Source organism: Mytilus edulis, chromosome 10 (genome assembly GCF_963676685.1).
Source record: "Mytilus edulis chromosome 10, xbMytEdul2.2, whole genome shotgun sequence".
NCBI classification, from domain to species: domain Eukaryota; kingdom Metazoa; phylum Mollusca; class Bivalvia; order Mytilida; family Mytilidae; genus Mytilus; species Mytilus edulis.
In genome coordinates, this window is record NC_092353.1 from 1,042,278 (window position 1) to 1,049,126 (window position 6,849).

Consider the following 6,849-nt stretch of genomic DNA (forward strand, 5'->3'; position numbering starts at 1 on the left):
ATTTTAAAATGATTTATATTAATTTATTCTTATTTTTGGCTGAAAAAATATCATATATTCGGAGATAATTCACCATGCCTGAGATGAGCATCGTGAGAGAAGTTACTTGAAATGCATTAGACAGTACATGTACAGAGAGAGAAGAAAACTTATTGCTTTGTTGAATGTCTAATAAACAAGAATGTGTCCAAAGTACACGGACATTATCATTTGCCATGTTCAATGGACCGTGAAATTGGGTAAAAAAATCTAATTTGGCCTTACAAGTAAAAAGTTAAAGCAATACTGTCGTAGGTGGGGCATAAAAATATGCCAAAAGTGAAGAAAATAGAAGCTTTTCCTAATAATGTTTTAGCCGCATATGTTGATGACACAGTGCCTTGTTCCCACCGTCCGTATCGGCTAAACTCTATCTACCGCAAGACGTACCAGTAATGGAGCAAAAGCATTCTACAGGAAATACATGTATCATGAACTGTTTTGTGCATTTCATTCTTCAATTTTTTTATTTTTTTTTTGACAATAAAGTGAAGTTGCAAGCTACTAAATACATTAAATTTCGAAGTACCCATGCAGCAACATTTTCGGTTCCAAGTCCGAATAACGGAGAAGGGAAGTCATATTTCTTCTAATTGGTGCAATCGTATGATTTATTTTTGGCGCAAATGATACCATGTAATTTTAAAACAGGTGGCGCAAACGTAGTATTTGAGAAAAATGTTGTGGCGCAAAAGGACGCATTTTTGGCGCAAACGTATCTCTCCCGCCTACCGGGGGTATATTAAAGCTAGTGTAGCGTGGTCAATAACATCTAAGATTTGATGGTCATTTCTTAATCAGTTTGATGGTCAGTTCTTAATCAGTTTAATGATCTTTCATCTTGATTAATGTGACACTTTATACGATACATTAGTTGCACAGTTGAATTAATTGCAATAGCATTTACAAGTTTATCCAAATAATCTAAGACCATTAATCAATTATGCCTTACATAAATTAAGAACAGATATTAATAGCTCGATGTTGTGAGAAACTTTATATTGGTCTGTCGTTTTAAAGAGTTTGAAATAACTTTGCATTATATTTGAGAATGAAATAACATGTAGTTTTATATTGGAATTTAATAACTGTGAATATTATCTATACATGTACTGTTACAAGATTAAAGATGTGAACATTAAGTAGACTTAGTTATACATGCAGTTCTAACAGTGACTTTATGAAGAAAAATATGCGAGTGCTAGTTCCCTATATTTATATATAACGGACAAGATGGAGTTATCGATCCCTGATACATATTCCCGAAATAATGACATGTAGTTCCAAAACACACATACACACACAATAAAGCCCCGTTACATTAGCTGTCACAATAAGGGGGAGAGTGTTGGAGATGCCGTTTAACACGAACAATCAATCAATCATCTCTCCAATATCTCTAATTTTCCATAACTTTTATGAATATGGTGTTTTCCCGCTGTCTACGCAAAAGTTATAAACGTCCGTTGTTTATTGTTAAGTGATTTTTTTTAAAGAAAACTGAATATGGACATGATACGTACACTTTAATTTTTTTGATTTTTGTAGTCTCGTTCCTCTGTTGTATAGAGGGTACAAGAATAAATGCATCAATTGAACAGATAATTGTACATATTGAACGTTAAAGCATGTTAAATAATAAGGTTAACTTAATCATTTTGAAAGTACCAATAAAGTACATATTAAACTATATACATCATTAAAAATCACCATGCAGGCTATATATCATTTCTTTAATAGAGTTCTATAAACATTTAAATCAGATTTCGTTCTTTCGTGTTTTTTTGCGTACCAAATAATAATTTAATATCAATTTGAGCCGTACATCCTAGTTGGTCTATTGCCATTAGCAGGTACATATTATTTGCTATATGTAGACTGCTAAAATTGAGAATGGAAATTAGGAAACACTTGTTCTCTTTTTACACTTTGATTGTCTTCCTTTTGCTTTAGATCGCTAGCGGAAGTAGCATTTCACAAGTGTATTGTGCATTGTAAATACGATTGAGGTAGAATGTTGCTTTTAAAATAACAAGGTTATTCAGGGCCACTAGTAAATGATTTGGCTATTATAAAGTTATTGTGTTTACTATGTCTTTTAAGTATAGTGGTATCTAGAACTGTTATGGTAAATGAGAATCCCGGGAGTGCGAAGATTTTGTCTTTGATATATAGTGCTCCGTGTTCGCCCTTTTTGAAAAGTGTGGCCTTACATTTCTGTGTCTCGTCACTATATGCAATACACACAACGTTTATCGTATCTTTCCTCACATTTTTCCTATCAATATTTAGTGACAATCGTACTGATAAAATGTTGCTTTCTTGTACTGTAAATGTGTTGGTCTTGTGATCATAGGATACAAACTCGGTGACATTCATGTTAAACCAGCTGACCCAACTCATACGATACAATGGTGGCATTCCTATATAAGGTTTATACAGTAGTTGTGGCCGCCGAGTTGATGAAGTGTTATTTGATTGATGCCGCAATGTCACTTTATCACCACTTGGCATTATCCTCGCTAGGAGTACTATGAGCCCAACAAAGATAACGAAGACGAGTAACATACATAAATATTTAAAGCAGTTTCCGCATCCTTGTTTCTTGTTGCAAAGGAACATGGCTGTTAAAGTACCTGTTTCAGTTGTGTTTAATATGTAGAATGCACTTCGATTCTGTTAAATCTTGCTGCTTTGTATCTTTTAATACAGATATGTATTCAAATCTGTTGATGAGCTGTAAAAGATGTAATTCAATGTAAAGAAAGGCGCGACAACTCATAACATTCTTTGACACATACAAGCAATACATTGTAGTACGCACATACACAAATAGTGGTGAAATTTTCAGAAATGTCTGTTTCCAAAATTAGGTATATATATTACAGTAGATTATATTTGTATACTCTTTATGATGTTATCTTTAAAGATTTTAAAGGTTTGGTCGGATTGTGTCGTGTATTATTCATTTAAATACTAGTAAGTAAAACCCCCGAAATTGTATTTAAAGATCTAAGAATAGAACTTGAACACGAGGAACAAAGAAGGTGAATACCGACATCTATTTATAATTTAAATTTCCAAGTATACTAAAATTGAAGTCCACTAATAAAAGAAATTAAATGCGTGTTGGTAATAATTATAGTAGATATTTAACATTCGGAATACGATATAGTAGATATTTAACATTCGGAATACGATATAGTAGATATTTAACATTCGGAATACGATATAGTAGCTGTATAAATGTATCCTCACATCAATCTGGTATGCAGGTTATTCGTGTTATTAATATCTAAAAAAAATATCTTAAAAATCTTGGTAATAAATATCGATCATCTTAAAAATATCTAAATATATTTCACCAAATATATAAAGGAGTGTTGCAACAGAAATAAAAATAATTGTGCCTCGTACTGTACACTTTCTTATTTGTACGTTATAAAAATAATAATTACTTTGTTTATAACACATGTAACAGTCTATTAGAATCAACACGCAATCTTTTGTATTTCTATTGCGTGTTTTATCTGCTATTTGTCTTTAAGTCGTTTTTTGGTTTCTTGCCATGTCACGAGTTTGATTAATATTTCTTCTGTATTTATCGTCTCTCCTTTACATATATGTAGATGATAATATATGTGTTCATGTTCAAGTAAATATGTAGTTAGAATGCTGTCTCATTGTCGTAATACGCATGTCTCTTTTCATTTTCACGGACAAAAACAAAAAAAACTCACAAACAGATTTTTAAGGATGAAGGTTGGTACTTTTAAAACGTTTAAACCCGATGTATTTGTTTGCGCATGTCCTAAGTCAGGAATCTGATGTTCAAAAGTTGTCGTTTGTTGATGTTGTTCATAACTGTTTCTCGTTTCTTTTTTTCTAATTATTATTATATAGATTAGATAGTTGGTTTTCCCTTTTGAATGGTTTTGCACTAGTCATTTTTTGGGGTCCTTTGTAGCTTGCTGTTCGATGTGAGCCAAGGCTCCGTGTGCAGACCGTACTAAGACCTATAATGGTTTACTTTTACAAATTGTGACTTGGATGGAGAGTTGTCTCATTGGCACACATACCACATCATCTTATATATCTACATTTATGTATTTACAAAATTAACTTAATTGCATGCTTCCAAAATGTGGTAGGTGAACTTGAAAAATTTTGTAAATGGATGTTAAATATAAAAAAAAAGATTTAGACATTTTAGGAAAACACCAAAACACGTTTTACTATTGAAGAAACAAAGATACTTAAAGGTTTCAAAAAGCCACTGTACAACAATTTTTTTACTTACAACATTTCGGAATCAAACTTATATAAACAATTGAGTTCGGTATAATTTTGTCACATGTGTAATTTCAAACGTTTCGATTAGTCTTAAAGTATGGTATTTTGTAATAAGAATATCACAGAGTCCATCCCGACTTTGTTTGAGAATTAGTTCTAGCCAAAACAAGAGTCATACACGACATGTTTGAAGCCCAGCGATGCTATTTGCATTATTTTGTATAGAAGTAATAATGATACTCACCGATAGCTGTTTTTTTTAGTAGCTTGATGTAGAAAAAATAATTTTACTTTGAAAATGTACCAATTATCACTCTCAAAACATCTATGTCCTTTCTTATGTATTTCGTATACACCTGTGCTTATTATATAACTATGTTGATTTACAAGGTTTAACGTATTTCTTTTATTTATAATTCCAACTACTTTAAGGTTTTCTTAAAATCTAATTTTGAATTTTTACCTAGTATTTATTTTTTAAACACTTACTGTTTGTATATTTATATTTTCGTAGAATTTGATACACCTGACCAATATTCCTAGCGATAAGGTATGTGTACTAAAACGACGTTATAATATATTTAAAAAGACTCATTTCATTTCCTATTTTTCCTTTTAAATCATTTGTAAGAAGCATTATTTTCTCCGAAAAGATAAAATAATATATTGACAGTTGACAAGTTGTTTCCTGACTTACACAATAGAATTGGTAATAAACATACAGTACTAGGCATTAACTTATTGAAGGAGCTCCCACATGAAATCTGATGCTTTTTACATATTTTTTTTAATGTTTAATGACCACCTGTTAAGTATTGTGTGTATGTGACAAGTAAGATGAGGATCAAATGGAAAGATATATCCGGTCAAAGTCTAATTAAAGTAAAGTACCTTTCTTCAATGATGTTTCTGATGACAATTTAACTCGATTTGATCAGACAAGAAAGCGTGATCAACTTTTGCTGATTTTTACCATTACAATTTATTACATAATTATTATGTTATGTCTAGCATTAAGTTATCTTCAACTTATCATGATGCTCTTATAACACATGTTTGAAACGTTTTTTTTTTTATCCATTTAAGAAATGACTAATATTTTTTCTGTCGATTAAGAAATAACATAAAAAAATTGGTGCACACTGAATAACGCGCGTAGCGGGTTATTTAACAGTGTGCACCACATTTTTTATGTTATTTCGAATAGACAGAAAAAAATATTACAGTCATTTCTTATAATTTAATTCTAAATTCCATTTTAAACCGTAGAAAACCATGAAAAAACGTTGATGACGTCACGATCACATGACTAAATTATGTAAACCAGAAGACGCGTTACATCCAAAATTAAATTTTTGCAAGTTAACAACAATGGCGTATGTGTAACCTCGGAATCAATACACAATTTAACTCAGTCATTTATAGTTGTTGTACATTCGTTTCTTGTGTTTTAGTTTTTTTATTTTGCCATTAATATTTGATTAGGGGGTTTCCGTTTTAAATTTTCCTCGGAGTTCAGTATTTTTGTGATCTTACATTTCACCTCCTTATAGCTTGCACTTCGTAAATACAGCTGTTTTTCAAACCACGCCTCTTTTAGGGAGATCTAGAATATTCATAGAAATCAATTTTGTTTACATACTGGTTCTTAGTTATGCTCTCTGTGTTCCATCTCACAGAGACATAACTTGGGAATGTTACCAGTAAATATACATGTGCATATTGTTTACATTGAAATCTGTGGTAACCCTTCATTTGAAGTAGGGGTAGTTAAGAAAATTAATGTTAGTTTAAACTCTACAAAGTTCAGGGCATATAAACGTTGAAAATATGCCGCAAAGCCCTATATTTTAACCTTTGAAAAAAATTGTAGTGCATATGAACTTTCAATTCTAGGATAAGATTTTTTTCAAAACTTCATAGTAAAAGTGGTACAGTTTTAGCCGTAAAAGGAGTTCGTATGGGAAATTACATTGTCAATATTTACAGGAATGCAACCTATAGAACGAAGACAACATTAGAGTGCAGCTCCTCATACTCACATAGACAATTAAATGACCAGTAACAACAGCTATACCTTATGACAATATAAAGAGTTAAAAAAAAAAACAAAGAACACGCTTATCAAAATGCTTGATTAGTGATTGACAACAGATTTGTTACGTTCGGAGGACGTGTTTTTCAATAGACTGTCGTCATTCCAATGGGAACCAATTGTGCCCCTCTTCTTGCCGACCTGTTTGTTTCTTTATAAGTATGAGGTTGACTTCATACAGGAACTTCTTATGAACAAAGATAAGAAGTTAGCAATGTCCTTTAACTCTACTTTCCGCTATACAGATGACGTTCTTTCACTAAATAATTCAGAATTTGGTGACTATGTTGAACGCATCTATCCCATCGAACTAGAGATAAAGAATACAACATATACTGTTAAGTCGGCCTCATATCTTGAACGTGTTCCATCTAAAAATTGACAATGAGGGTCGGTTAAAACAAAACTTTATGACAAAAGAG

At 31.6% G+C, this 6,849-nt stretch overlaps 1 long non-coding RNA gene across 1 annotated transcript; it reads right to left on the minus strand.

The window, feature by feature from the left end:
• Positions 1 to 1,548: 1,548 nt before the first annotated feature.
• LOC139493095 (uncharacterized) lies at positions 1,549 to 4,866 on the minus strand. The gene is made up of 2 exons (XR_011656909.1): positions 4,577 to 4,866; positions 1,549 to 2,776 (listed from the first exon to the last, which is right to left on the minus strand). It is a non-coding gene; the product is annotated as an uncharacterized lncRNA (long non-coding RNA).
• Positions 4,867 to 6,849: the final 1,983 nt, after the last annotated feature.